This window comes from Dipteris shenzhenensis, chromosome 19 (genome assembly GCF_047967505.1).
Source record: "Dipteris shenzhenensis isolate YYH24624 ecotype China chromosome 19, Dip_SZ_1.0, whole genome shotgun sequence".
In the NCBI taxonomy this organism is placed as follows: domain Eukaryota; kingdom Viridiplantae; phylum Streptophyta; class Polypodiopsida; order Gleicheniales; family Dipteridaceae; genus Dipteris; species Dipteris shenzhenensis.
The window spans coordinates 1,783,969-1,799,543 of NC_141614.1; positions in this window are offsets into that span (position 1 = coordinate 1,783,969).

Here is a 15,575-nt window from a genome sequence, read left to right on the forward strand (position 1 = left end):
TTATTCAAAATGGAATATGGAGTACAATCTCTTGTTCTTAATTTCAAGAAGTACATTTCTTGCTTAACCAAGGTGGTGGAAAGAAACAAATTATTGTGGTGTGCCTTGGAGCTTTTGATATTAAAAAATCAACCTCTCTCTCAAGTTTTGTTGGGTAAGCACTCCTTAAATGATATGCCCTAAGCTCGCAATAATGCATTCATGCACCAAAGAACTAACCTAAAAACCACCAAGAGGGAACATGCCTAGAATTCACCAAGAGAGATTGAAGCCCACAAACCACCTAGAGAGATTGGCCATAAGTTGCCTTGAGCTCACATGGCATTAGTGTCATCCAATGGAGAAATGATGATGCCATGAGAACGACCAAAGCATTTTAGAGCCATCCAAGGGTCACAAAGGAGTCCTCATATAGTGACTAGGATGCCACAAGAGAAGATGGAATAGTAGGAGCAACTTGGATGGCAACTTAGGAGTCATCAATGGAGGTGACAGAGCAATAAGGGATAGGACCACTAGTAAGGGTGAGGGAGAAAGGATGAAGACACAAGAGCAACCAAGGGAGCCTTGAGGGCCTTTTGTCAATTGAACAAAGTGTGAAGGAAGACAATCAAGCCTAGACTACACTAGAGTTTGTAAGAATTTCACATACCTATTATTCATCTATATTATTGACACAAGAAGTAAGGTGGATTATTTTGCTACCTTCCTCTATTTGCATTTTCATTCTTGTGCTTTCTTCCATTTTCCTTATTGCTTATTGCTTGAGGTGTTAATGTATGCTAAAGTAGTGCTATGATGGTGCAGCTAAATCCCTTGTGAGCATTATCACTCGTTCCCTTGCCTTGTGGTGCCCCTCATTTGCACAATCATACTAAATATCCATCCTTTTATCACTCTTAAGTTATCTCGGTGTGTCTACTAACCATGCCCTTTATTTTTTCATTTTCCTTCCATGTCCTTCTCAATGACTTTCCAATTGCATTCACATCATCTATACCTATCTCGGTGTATTTTTCCATTTTCCTTCCATGTCCTTCTCAATGACCTTTCGAATTACATTCACATCATCTATACTTGCTACACCTTTCACTCCATTATTTCCTCCTACAAAGTCCACATCTTTCTCAATTGCTTTCGTGACCTTTGCACCATCTCATACTCTTTTTGTGGCATCTATGACTTCTACACCCTCCATGTCCTCTCCATCATCATTTACATCAGTTATGAATTTTGGATTAGTTTGGTCCTTCCCATCATTCTTTGGTTTCATTATGCTTCTAGAATGTCTACCACTATGGCACCAATATCAACACTAACGTCACCAATGACTTCGCCAACCATGGTATTCACTTTAGAGCCAAGCCGTGGGAGGATGTATCGTATCAAGAAAAGCAACTCTTAGTCCCGCAAAGAAAAGATCAACTTCTTGAGATGCTCAACAAAGTCCAGGTAAAGACAGAGACTTACATTTTCTTGAGGATGCAGAATGTGTGTAGGGCGTATGGGGTGGAGAGTGAACATGCCTTCTTTCACTTCTTCCCATCTTCCATGGAGGAATTTGCATGCTGTGATATTGTCGATTCTCTCTTGATTGTCTTTAGAGATGGTCTAGAGATGACCTTATAATGTCCAAGAGTTGTATACCATCATGATGACGGTGAGAAAGAGCATCTCTGGGTGTATACCAGTCTTAAGACATGTGCTACCTTGCCCAATGGTGTTGTCATTAGAGGGTGGTTCTTGAAGTACTATATGACAATAGCGTTGATTAGTAAACTTCCCAAACACATCACTCTGCAATACTTCCCAACCAAGGACAATGATTTCAAATCATCCTCCCTATTGCACTTTTGAGGTGAGAGGGCCTTCAAGGTGTTCCAAAGCTCCGCATCCGTGAATGGCACCTCCCACTGCCTGCTCAAGACATGGGAGACAACTGACGGTACTTGAACCAATATTGCCTCTCTTGCTACAAGGACCTAGAGAGATTTCTCAGAATGAAACTATTGTCGATAGCACTCAGTGGTTATCTCTAAGATCTCTTGTGGGTCTAAATGTAATTGTCTGCTCACATGCCTTAGTCTTTGAAGCTGTGTCCCTACTAGTCTTTGAAGCTGCTTCTCTCTTGAGTGTGGGTCAGTGGACAAAAAGAACCACATGGTCATCCTGCCTCCCTGTTGTACCCAGCGAGCCCAAGAAGCATGATAGGAGAACAAGCCTGACGCACCTTCGTGGCATGCAGATCAAGCCTCGTGCTTTCATAATGGTCTACAAGCCACTGTGAGATTGGTTCCTGCTCTCTAAGAAGCTCTATGGATGCCAAATCCCTTCTCAACACTCTCTTGCAATCTTGCAGAGAGTGCCACTAGTGCAAAGCCTAGGACTAGAGCTCCTTGTCACCTACTCGTCTGAGTCATGTTTTGTTACCCACGCGGCCCACCCTCCCTGGGGAGGACTGGCAAAAAATTTAAACACGCTGTAGAACATTCCTTAGGCCTCCCTTTCTATGGTGAAGTTTTTCTTTTCCACCGTTGAGAACATTTGGCTTGCCTATTATAAGATATGGAAATCCATGTTCCCTTTAGGTTGAGCCAAAACGGACCCAATTGCCATTCTTGATGCATCGATAGTGCTCATTTATTCCAATCTAGTTTTCATAACATTGACTCTTTCATTTCCATCTCTTACAAGCAATTTAGCTCGTTCACTGTTCCATTCATACTGCATTTCCTGTCTTGTGAGTTGATTCAAGTGTTCAACCAAAAAGTGTGTTTAAGAAAAAGGATTTTTAGCCTGCAAACATTGTAATGTAGGTGCATGATCATATTTGGAAAAAGTATTGCTTATACAAAATAAAAGGCTATTGATGTGTCATACAATTGAGCATGGTATCAAATTATATGGGGATCTCAAACTCATGAGTAAATATATGATGATCCTATTTTTGTATCACGTTGAATAGAAGAGTCTTTAAGACATTATGGCGTCATGAGAAAAGTCATGTGGATGTTTTTTTTTCCATTTCCTCACCTAGAAGAAATATCAACACATCCCCATTTCTTAACCTTTTGGTTCAAACATCAAACAAATAATTATCTACATCTATAATCACCTAAAAGTGGATGATGTTGGATGGCTCATATGTCGATATTTATTTTAGGGATTCTTGAAATATTTATGCCAAACAATTCATTACATGATAATCTTGATATGTATACATAAGATCTTGGTCTAGGTTTATAAACTCTTACCTCTAGTGGGAACTCAATAAACTATCAACTTGTTAAATTAAGCAAGGTTTTGTCACACACATGCAAGTGCTTCATTACAACCACGAATCACAAATGGCTTTTAAAAACCTGAAATTTTAAGCATTAACTTTTTTATAAAACTTTTAGATTGACAAAGCCTCCCCATGATGATCAAATCATCCACGTATATGATCACAATCACCATTTTTGCACCCTCTTGCTTCACATATAGTAAGTCATCACCTTTAGGTTGCTTGAAGTTCATATTTAGCAAGGATCTACTTATTCTCTCGCATCAAGCCCTTGGAGCTTGCTTCAGCCCATAAAAGGCTTTCTTTAAATTGCACACATGCATAGGGTATTTGGGTGTATATACCCCTCAGGTTGATGCATATAAACTTCCTCATGGAGTGTACCATTCAAAAATGCATTTTTGACATCCATTCGTTATAGCTTCCACCCATGCATGCTTGCCAAAGCAATCATGGCCCATATCGTGGTCATATTTGACATAGGGCTGAATGTTTCATCATAGTCCAAACCATAGGTTTGAGCATACCCTTTTGCCACTAACCTTGCATCGTATCTCTCCACACTTACATCTTCTTTGCACTTCAGCTTATAAATCCATTTGCAGCCTATAGGTTTCTTGCCTTTTGGGAGCTTGACAAGTGTCTACGTGTCGTTCTTATCCAAAGCATCCATTCATTGATCCATGGCATCCCTCCAATCAGAATTTTTTATAGCCTCTTCAAAACTTGATTTGAGGCATGCTTTGTCTCTTGAGCTTTAACAAGCTGTAAATCACTAGCTTGCTATAATTTTATATTTTCACCCTTTGGCATATACTTATCCTCAACAACAATTGGTTTGGACTGATACCACGCTTCGTGCTCACTAAACTTCACATCACAACTCTCACATACTTGTCTAGTGATTGGATCATAGTGCTTATATCCCTTTCTCTTAGATGGGTATCCCAAAAATACACATTTTATAATCCTGGCTCTATCTTCTTCCTTATCTCATTTGGCACATGCATACAGACACAACCAAACACCTTTAAATATGCCAAGGTAGGCTTATACCGATAAAGCTTCTCAAAGGGTGTCGTCCCATGTATGGCATCCGTGGGTGTAAGATACATGGTCGTATGTACTGCTTAACCCAAAAAGTCAATTGGCATATTCATTTCATCCATCATGGCTCTAGGCATGTCACCAATCACCCTATTCTTCCTTTCTGTAATAGCTTTTTGTTGGGGACTATACCTATAATTGACCCATCTCTTAATGCCTTCACCATATAAAAACTCATCAGATTCATAGGACATCTATTTTCCACCATTGTCCGTATGAAAGCACTTTTATGTAATACCCAAGCTCCTTCTCTATCATTCTCTCAAATTATGTAAGCAATTTTGAGAGGAGGTTTCCAAAATTTTCTTTCAAGGATGTAACTCATTAGGGGAAGGGAATGTAATGTCAATCTAACCATGGAATATCATGGATAAGTTATGTAAGGTTAGAACCAAAAGGGCTTAGTAGTGTTTGTGCAAATAGGACAATAATGCACTTGACCATTTACTAGTATAATGCCATTGTGTTAAAATGGAAAGGTTAGGGTAATCCTAGGCATATGCAATAGTATGGAGTGCATTGTAGTGGCCTAAAGGTGGCATAGATTGGTAAGGTCCATTATGGACATGTGGCATTCAAATAGGTTGCAATTTCTAAACATTGAGTTTAGATAGGATTCTGGAAAAGGAACACAAGGACAATAAGGAAGGTGAGGGAACAAACAATGAGGAATTCATGGTTGGATGGAAACTAAGAAGAAACCCCTCATTTTTGTTTTTGTATCAAACAATCACTAGTGCATCAATTCTAGCAATAACAAGATGAAAAGCTGCAAACTCTTAGGTGGAAAAAATCAAATAATTCGGCTAGGTAAGGTTGCAATTGATGCAATCCTCATCTAAAAATTAAATTGAAAGCCATAATGTATATTGGATTAATAGGGAAATTCAAGGCTTAGTCTTTTTCTAGTGTTCTTTTTCATATCCAAGACTAAATTAGAGAGTAAATCTAAACTAGCTCACATATTTTTAAAAGGGTGTGGATAAACTTTAGATTTAGAACAAGGGTTCTAGCCAATTATTAGATGTCTACTACTAGTGCTTGGTGAACCAAAATGAGAGCACATGCACTTTTGTTTATTTAACTTTCATGGATTCAACATTTTCATGCCAAAATTTGACCTAATTGTTGTGCTGGATTGTTGCTTTAGGAATTCAAGAAAATTTTATAGCAGATAACCTTCCACCAAACTAGGCTCGTAGCAGTAACCTTCCACCAAACTAGGTTGCTTACATCACTACAAAGGGACCACAACCTACTAGGAGAGATTTATTAATCCAACTTTAATCTTGTGATCACCCTTAAAGTATGGGAGAATAAAATTAACCTCTAATAGGAGAGATTTAACAATCCAACTTGAATCTTGTGATCACCCTTAAAAACCGAGCTAATAAAATTGAGGCCCAATATAAATATTTGATCAGCCGTAAAGAACGGGCTAATAAAAATGAGTTCCAATATAAATATTTGGTTGAACAAAAGGATGTGTATGAATAGTAGTAGTAATAGTGGTATGTACTATCTGAGATCAAATAAATTCACCACTTTCTTATAAGAACAAATTAGATTCTAGCTAGATTTACTTTCTACTTAGGAATTGGGTCATCCTTATTCTATGGTCCTCTACGGACTATGTAGATACCTGTTTTAGCTCCTATGTGTATTGTGTTTCATTTCATATGGAAAAAATATTATTCAAGTTGTGGATGTAGCTAGATTTAAAGAAATGCAAAGTTTTGGTTAAGGCATATTTTGTCTTCAATGACAATAGCTAGGTAGACTACTTAACTATGTGCTTAAAATTTAGCTCAATGCTAATAATTATCAAGCTTTTGCATTTCAGTGAGTGATGTAGTCGTCAATTGTATGGTTAAATTTGCAATGAAAAGAGACAATTATGCAATATAAGTGCATTTTCAAATTGATATAGCTAATGCATTACCTACTAGTAAAATGTGAATCACAAACAAAATGATGCAAATGACATACATTGTGTTGTGTAATAGAACACAAGTAATAACATACAATATCCACGAGCAAGCTAGCCCCATGACTCCAAGGTAATTTAGCACACAACATTGTGCAATCTATGTCAAATCATAAGATGAGCACCCCATTAGAATAGCTTTGTATATCCTAGCAAAAAAAATGTTCACCATGCCATTAACAAGCCAGCTTTATGGCTTATCTAGGATTCTTCGTGGTGTATGCCGTGAAATTGCCAATATTCCCTTTTCATACTTGGTTGCCAGACACTCATGGGGAAGCCCTCTGTCTCAAGAAGAACAGTTGTAGAATACAATGTACCTGGTGATTCTCCAATACGAATGCCTGAAACACCAAAGATAGAGAAAGACTTGGGAATTCAAGTCTTTACCTATATTTTTACAGAGACGGCGGGCTTAAATATAATTTGGCATACAACCTCGTGAATCTTAATCAAACGCATAAGCATAAGCTACAAACAATTTTGGAAAATAGATGTATACAAGAAAATGCTACAAATGAACCATGGGTAAGCAAGTCAAAGATGTGACATTTACAATGCTTGCACATAGAGCATAGTCTGTTTAGCATGTAATGGATGCATAATTAAACTAAAGCTTGTAGGACTTGGTCTGATAATTGTATGAGAGAATATTAATAAGTTCTTTTCCATTTTTAGGCATTGTAATTTTCTTCTTTTGTTCCCATTTGGCTACTTTTACGTACATTCTCTTTAGATATTTAACCATGTTTTTCAATAAACCTATCTCACAACTCTAAGTGGCTGTCTTGAATCTCATGGAAAGCTACATCAAGACTAGCTAGGCGGCTTGTTTATAGTATAAAATTTATAAAAAGAAGATGAAGATGTAGAACGTCATTGAGAACAAGCGAATAGTGCCACACAACAAATTCACCAGAATGATATAGGTACTAAAATGACAACAAGTAGCAAAGTCAAAGAAGTAGTGAGGTTTGAGGAGGGCATGATTAGCAAAAAGGAAGCTAAAATTGAGAAATGTTATTCAAAAAAGGATCCCATTAAAAATTGTTACTCGTGTGGGATTTCCAATGTGAGGGCTCAAAAGTTTTGGATGACCAATAGGAAAGCCCAAAAATGAAAAAGGGATGGGACCATCATTTTCAAAGAATTTCTGCTAATGAAGCACCACATGTCCTCAAATTGGATTTGTTGATACACCCTAATCAAGTACAATAATGGTGGCTATAAATGAAGTGAGGACTAACACTTTAAGTCCTTGAAAATTTAACATTGAACATAGATGAATTGATTTTTTTTTTTTTGGGGGGAGCTAGAAAAAGGTTTATGAATTGAATATCTTCTCTTTTATGCAATCTTGGCTCTATGTAAACTAAGCTAATCTCTTCCTACTATCATCTTGATAAGTGTGCTTTTGATATTATTCAACTATAGTGCTACATTGCACATGTTGCCAAGCAGACCAAATGATGCTATTAGGTTTATCCTTTGCAAAAAGCATCTCTACTAGCGACCTTCTAATGAGATACTTACTTGCACATGTATTTGGAGTGAAAAATTTAGTCCTAGATTACTGCTTGGAATAGGTGGACTAGTTTTAAGATCAATTTGATTATATGTTACTAAATAATAGATAAGTTATGCTCCTACAAGCTACTCATATGCAAAAATCAAACCAAAAATGGCTATTAAAAAGCTTAAATTTTTTCTATCATTTTGAAAAGAGATGCACTTAAGACAAGAGCACACAATTACAAATCGGCACGCCCTCTTCATATAGTGGTAAGTGGCACTTTTGGATGCAAAGAGGAAGCAAATGAGCTTTTTATGCATTGAGCTATTAAAGGTAAGTTTTAGCATGAAGGTAATGGCTTTGTAGAATGGTTTTCATAAAAAGAAACCTAACTCAATTAAACTTTTGTAAGAATTACATGTGGAAATTCACATACGAGAGTCCAATTCTCCACTATAGCATGTGTGTGTGTGTGCGTGCACATGTGTGGCACGCGTGTGCACACATATGCGTCCAATGATTTAGCCTCACCACCCAAAACCTCCAATAATAAACGTATCCAAGGCATGTTATAGCATGTTCAACACATTTATTTGGCATTGCATCTATTAGCAATGCCTCGTTAGAGATAGTGCTATAGTGGAGAATTGTATTCTATGAGTAGCATGAATGTGTACGATGGGTTGAAGACATGCTTCATCACATGGTAACCAAATATCAATATATAGAGTATTGAACAATATCAAGATCAGAGAAATGGCACATTGAAACATATATGCATGTGGTGTGTATATGAGTGTCTATTTCTATATTTGTACTTATATTTAGATACCCATTAAGCCTTGAAATTCATTGCCTTTAGTTGAGAAAAACATTACCTATGGTAGTGCATCATCTCTCTATCTCTTTGGTTTTAACTTTGTCTCTGTTGGAGGAGCTCCCCTACTTAGGCTATTCGCCTTCAAGGGAGGTGCTTGTGTTCAAGGGAGATGATATCAAGTGGGGGTTTAAAACAAGGCATTATCTATGTGCTGGCTATTATTTGTGCCCTGGGGCTTGTGAAGTGGATAGATATAAGTTAGTCGTACATGAATTGGGATGGACCATACTTGGTGCGCTCTCTCTCTCTCTCTCTCTCTCTCTCTCTCTCTCTCTCTCTCTCTCTCTCTCTCTCTCTCTCTCTCTCTCTCTCTCTCTCTCTCTCTCTCTCTCTCTCTCTCTCTCCATCTTGTTTGAGAAAGTCACCACACATTCGTGCACATCACGTATGTGTGTAGGCACATGCTCAACTAATTTAGGTGCACGCACGTGCACACTTCAATTCAAGATTTATTACTGTCAAGAAATAGGTTTAGTTTTTTATGAAAATAAATGCTATGATGCTATGAGGAGGTATGACCAATCCTTCCAACTTTCTTTAGATCAGGCCCTATCTGGGATATCTAGGAGGAAATTTTTGATATGTGGGAAAAGGGAGAGGTGAAGGTGCAAAAGCAATTGATGACCCCAATGTGATTCTTAAAGGGCAGATGTTATAGTTAAGGCTCTTTTAGATGATATGAAGATCACAGTGTGGAGATCCATGCAAGGCATCAAGGATGAAAAAGTCATCCTATATACATTGGTCAGGGTCAAGGCACGAGAGCTCTCCCTTGATGAAATGTCTTTATTTTCTAAAGAGTAAGCTTCTATACTCTTTCTTGAATGAGTTTATTTTTCATTTCTATTGATAAGATGTTTTTGTATGATTAATCCAATATATTCTTATCATTGTCATTTCTATTTATAAGATTTTTTTGTATAGTCTAATATATTCTTATTATTGCAATCATAAAACTTATATGAGAATGCAAGAGCAGATGATGGTTAGACTCAATGTACAAACCTGGGAGCAAATTACCGCAAACTATCCATTGTCCCGTGCATTTGAGTCATTGAAGCCTCTCTTCATTAAATTCAAGAAAATAGTAAGTATATCATCCTATTTCTTTTTAGACTTGTTGTTGATTTAAGCCTACATAGTAGTGATTTAAATATACATAGCATTGATTTATTTTCCTTTTGTTTGTGATGCAAAAAACTAGAGCAAAATCAAACAGCTTGGACTTCCCTTGTCCAAACATTTTTCTTGCCCGCATTTGAATCAGGAGGCTTGAAAATGAGAGGCGAGAAGGGCAGGTCCTTCTAGAGAAGGATAAGATTATGAAGAGATTCAGCCCTCACTCTGACCCATTGAGAGTCAATCATTACAATGTATTATGTTGTGATATGAAAGATTTTGCTACCGATATTCCCAAATGTGGCTACAAGTTAGCCATTGTAGACATTCCCTATGGCTTCAAGCTAAAGGGAAGTGTAAATGGGGTATAAATGACATTGCTTTGGGACATAAGCAGATTGATGCCATGGTTTCGACATTCAAAGCGCAAAACACAACTCCAATCTATAGCTTTATTCATTCCACTACCCAGACAGCATGAATTTCAAAAGCACTCATGCATCACTACCATTCTTGGGAGAACACAATGTGGTAGGTTCTTTATAACTTTGCTCAATAGTTTTTATTCATATAGAGATTTCTTTTGACACATTTGAATATATTATAATGTTTCCTTTCATTGATTTAATTAAGAGGTTGAAGACTAATCTAAAGCATGTTCCTGAAAATAAGATGATCCATTCTTTTGAGATGATGTCCATTGGCTACTTCTCTTCATTTGAGAAGACCATAACAGGCTTACATTGTCCATGTAGGAATGTTAATAATGTATTTCATTTTCCTGCTGTGACTAGAAAACTTAGGTATAGTGATGGTAATAAAGCCGTCATCAACCCAGACCAGAAGCCTCAACATTTAATCAATGAGCTTCTGGATTTGTTCAATGTCCACAGTGATTGGGTTTGTGATTTCTTTGCAGGGACTAGAACAACCACTATATGTGCTCTTCAAATGAAGAGGAGCCGTATTGCTGTAGAGAAAGACTATTTGCAAGCTACATTCATCTTGCAAAGAGTCTGCGCCATGCAAATGAGAGGAGAGGCATGGCAATAAAGGTTTGAGTAGGCATAGAAATACGCAAACTATGTAAGACCCTAAGTTCAAGTTGAAATTGATTTTCATGTGAACTTATGCAAGGGTGGTTGATATACAAAAGCATAACCTTTAACCTCATTGTGTTTATAGGTGAGTGATTCTCTTCAATAAGCAGATTCAAAACTTCTTGTGACCTCAGAGTATCTTTCCAAGGCTATCTCCTTGCTGTACACTCTAGCTGAAAGAGTTGAAACGACATGATGCGTAATACTTACACCTAGAATCGCAATGAATGACATATTGCAACTCAAGGCTAGCATTTAACAACTCCAATGAGTGTTACCCAATAGTATGGCATCCAATGTCTAAAAAGGCCATCCTTCCTTAGACCCAACTCCTAGATTGCTACCACAAATGACTCTCTTTCAGTTACGGTATAGGATCTTCCCGAAGGGCTATAATACCACCATTTCAAAGTTTGGCTTTGTCGACAGTGTTGTAAGAACCTATTCAATGTGAGGACTCCGATTTGAATCCTTTTTCACTTTGGTTGTAAATTGAAACGTTTCTACACTTGGTTTTTCGTGCAATGATATCACTTGGGTTTCTAGGTGGTTGCCATACAAAGCTAGGCCTCAAGAAGCAACCAGGTCTCATTATTACGAGTGACTGTCTATAGGCAATCACTAGTCTACATAGTGTCCTCTACAAGCTTGAGAACTTGTCTCTCTGTGCACTATTAGCTAGTAAAATACTAGCTACAAGTATGTATTTATGGCAACCAGGTTGCCCAAAGAAAACCAAAGGTTTGCAACTAGTCTAATCACGTGAGCAAGCTCTAAGTGGTCTTGCTCAGTACCTCAATTCAAAGTGTTCTCTAGAGGAAATTTTGCCCTGTGCATCAAATGTGGCTATCAAAGAGCTTAATAGTAGAGAATTCTTCGACACAAAGCTTACTAGCGTTGAACACTATGAGCTCAAAGGCACCTGAATAGGAATCCAAAACCATTTGACTAGAATGCCAAAGTTTAGGGACTCATGAGATTGGGTGAGCTCAAGAATTACCTCTCCTTAGCAAAATATTTGAGTATTTCTACTTAAAATTCTCTTTGTGAGAATTTAGCATCATCTCCATCATCTGAGGGGTTCAATTATGAATAGTTCACATAGATAGTTAAAGCTCCCTTTTGTTTGCTTTAAAGACAATTAGCAACCTCATCAACAAGACACTTAGCAATCTCATCAACAATGGTTTGCCAAGAAGACTCGGCCATACACCATCTGAGAGAGGTATTTTGAGTGCAACTTAGGAAGAGCGCTTTGAATCGTGGCTTTGTTGCTTGGTGGTGAGAGAGAGGTGAGAGCACCATCATAGCTTGTCGTGCAAGCTTTTTCTTCTTCAAGCTGCAAGAATAGGTTTATAGAAGCAAATAAAGAAGAGATTGATTACCATAGCCATACTTCTAATTAGCTAAACTCAACTACTATGGTAGTAAGGGAGAGGTGAGAGCATCATCATAGCTTGTTGTGCAAAGCTTTTTCTTCTTCAAACTGCAAGAATGGGTTTACAAAAATGAATAAACAAGAGATTGATTGCCATAGCTAGATTTCTAATTGGCTGAATTCACCTACTATATAAGACAACATTCCCCCAACTTAAATTTGATAATCAATACATTCCTAGCTCTTGAGTCACAATTTCACAACAATGTTATATGGAAGATAGTGGCAATCCTTAACAATTACATTTCTCTTCGTGATCAATCTTTAGAGAGTCACCAATACACCTCTATTCCAAACACATTATCAATGCTGCAAGTGTCCTAATGGGAAAGGGGGCCGACCCAGCTCCATTCAAAATGACAATAAGAGTGCCTTGTTGAGAGTGCTTGCTCCATCAATCCTTGCTAAAAGTGGCTGCCATCAATCCTTGGGCTTGAAGATTATGAATTTTAAAACCTGTTGATGGATAATGATGAGGATATGCCCTTGCTTGATGAGAAAATGATGGCTAAACTTGCCACTAGAGCGGAGTATGCTTCAAGCAATCAAGGATGGCTTCAAAGAGCATCAAGGCTTCCCAATTTTTGTGGGGCAATAGATGTGCTGCACATTAGTATATCAATATCAAATTGCCTTATGATGAGACAAAGCTTGCCCTTTTTGGGTAGCCTCTGCGCAACATCAATGGAAGGTCCAAGATTGATTTTGAAAGAATAAGAGAGAAAACTATCATTGCCGTGAGTGTTGTGATTTAAAGAGAGGTTGAGCCAACTCCATCCAAAACTTGCATATCACGTACATCTTCACCTTCATCCCCTTTCAATAGGATAAATACATAAGCTTTATGGTTGAACTTTTGGAGGAGGGTACACAAGTGACGATGAAGAAGAGTGTTGGTTAGTACACTACCATGATCTAATGCTGTGAGGATGAGTGTACTATAATACAAGCAAAGACATGCAATGGGTGTCCTAGGTAGAACCACAAGGTTGGTTTGATCCATTGAGGCTTCCATTATATATGCCTTCTGTTGGGGTTAAAGCTCATTGTGCCTTAACCGCGGTTATGTACAATACTCAAACATATATACATATGGATGACATAGAAGATTAGGGTGTTTTGCACCCACCAAAACTTGTGTGGCTCTCTTCTGGCTCTCTCACCCTCTTCCATTTTGCTTTTGTTGAGAGTGCTCTCAACTGGTATCAAAGCCCGGGTGGCCTATCTAATGCTTTTCGATGGTCTAGCTAAGCCCATGTGTGAGCCTGGAGCCCGAAGTCTACTATTGTAGCTCTGTGGGTGGCTTTACTTGCATCCTAGTGTGCAAAACCTTGAAAAGAGTGGTATTGGAACCTTGTAGAAGTCTCTGGGTGGTTTGGCAAAACCTCTGAGTGGTTTTCAAGAACCTAGAGTGGTTTTTTGGAAGCAAAGTCGTTTTTTGAAGCAAGGAGACATTCTTCTCTATGTGGGTGATGATTTTTGCTCAGGATCATCTCGTGGGTACTGTGGGTGCTGCCACTCCCTGTTCTTGGACTCTCTGGCTCATCTTGTGAGATCAAAATACAATTTTTTTTTTCTTCTTGAGCCTCTATCATCCCCTACTATGAAATATCCCGTGAGTTTCCATTGCCTTCCAAAGCTCTTCCAAATCTCCATCTAGCTTCCGAGAAGCCTGAGAGAAGTAGCAGGAATAGGAAAAACCCACTGGAAGTAATCATTTTGCATTCTTTGATCCCCTACAAGCTCCAAAATCTGTGATTCAGATACACTCCCGTAGACCACCATTTTCTATTCTGTCTATTCTGGTGGATTGAGCACGGGCCAAAACTATTGCTTGTGGATTTTGAGGTGATTTGGTGAAGCATTTGGGGAGTTACAGACCTCTGTGTACTTGATTTTGTCTCTTTGTTATACATTTCTCTTCCTAAGGTTCTTAAACCTTAGATTTATGACACGTGGTAGTGGTGGATAGCTTTACCCCTTGATGTTAGTTTAGCTAAGGTTAAATTCCAAGGTAAAATTTCAAGGGTTGACTCCCTGTTTCGCCATTGGTTGGGATTCAGAGTTCTAGCAGAAGAGAGATATTTGCAAATTGTCTTGCTAAGTTCGATTATGTTGTGATGCCCATGTTTTGAGGCATCTCAGGTCCTATTTTCAATAGTGGTCATTGCCGTGTGGCTGTGATTTTTTCAAATATGCCTTATGTAGATCACTCTGGTTGCGCAGTCTGAGCCATGTGCACTCATTTGTGGTTTGCATTGGGTTGCAGTGGATGCTTTATAGACATTTGGATGCATTGTGATCCTTGTTGGATGCATTGTGACACTTGTTGGATGCATTGATAGGCCCAGATTGCCTTGTGGGATGCTTTATTGATGGATGATTAGCATAGAGATGCTATTTTATGCCGAGGGACATCTTTGACACATTGCAGTTGATGCACTGATAGTGCTATGCTCTCTTGGATGAGACATTATTGATGCTTATGCCCACGGATGGTGTTTATGCTTGAGGCATTTGGCTCTTATTGGCATTGGGTTTGCCATTTTTTTGTCATTTTCTTTTGGGCCATATTTGCTCGTATTGATGCATAGTATATGCACATGAGTCATTTGCATTTTGATGCTTTGAGCCTTTGAGGTTTGGTGATATTACGGTGCACCTGGTATTTAATGTGATTCTTTCTTGGAGGCACTAGCATTTGGGATTTTGCTTTATTTGCATCATGGCATCCTCTTCCATGACTGAAAGGAGTTTTTCAGCATTAAAAAGTTTGATGGGACAATTTTTTCTGTGGAAAGAATTGATAAGGGATGTCCTTATTTAAGAGAAGCTGATTAAACCCTTGGAAGGGACTGCATCTAAGCTTGTAGCTATGTCTGAGGATGATTGGAATGAGTTTAATGCATTAGCAAAGTCTACTAGTAGATTTCATCTTATAGAGTCAATTTATTTCACAGTAGTAAATGAGCATACTACGGAAGATTTGTGGAAGAAGTTATGTGCCACTTATGAGAAGGAAACTGACTTTAATAAATTTTACCTCATGAAGAGGTTGTTTGAGCTGCAGATGAAGGAAAGGGTCTCCATTTCTTCTCACTTGAATGAATTCAATTTTATTTTCCATCAATCTCATAAGCTAAAT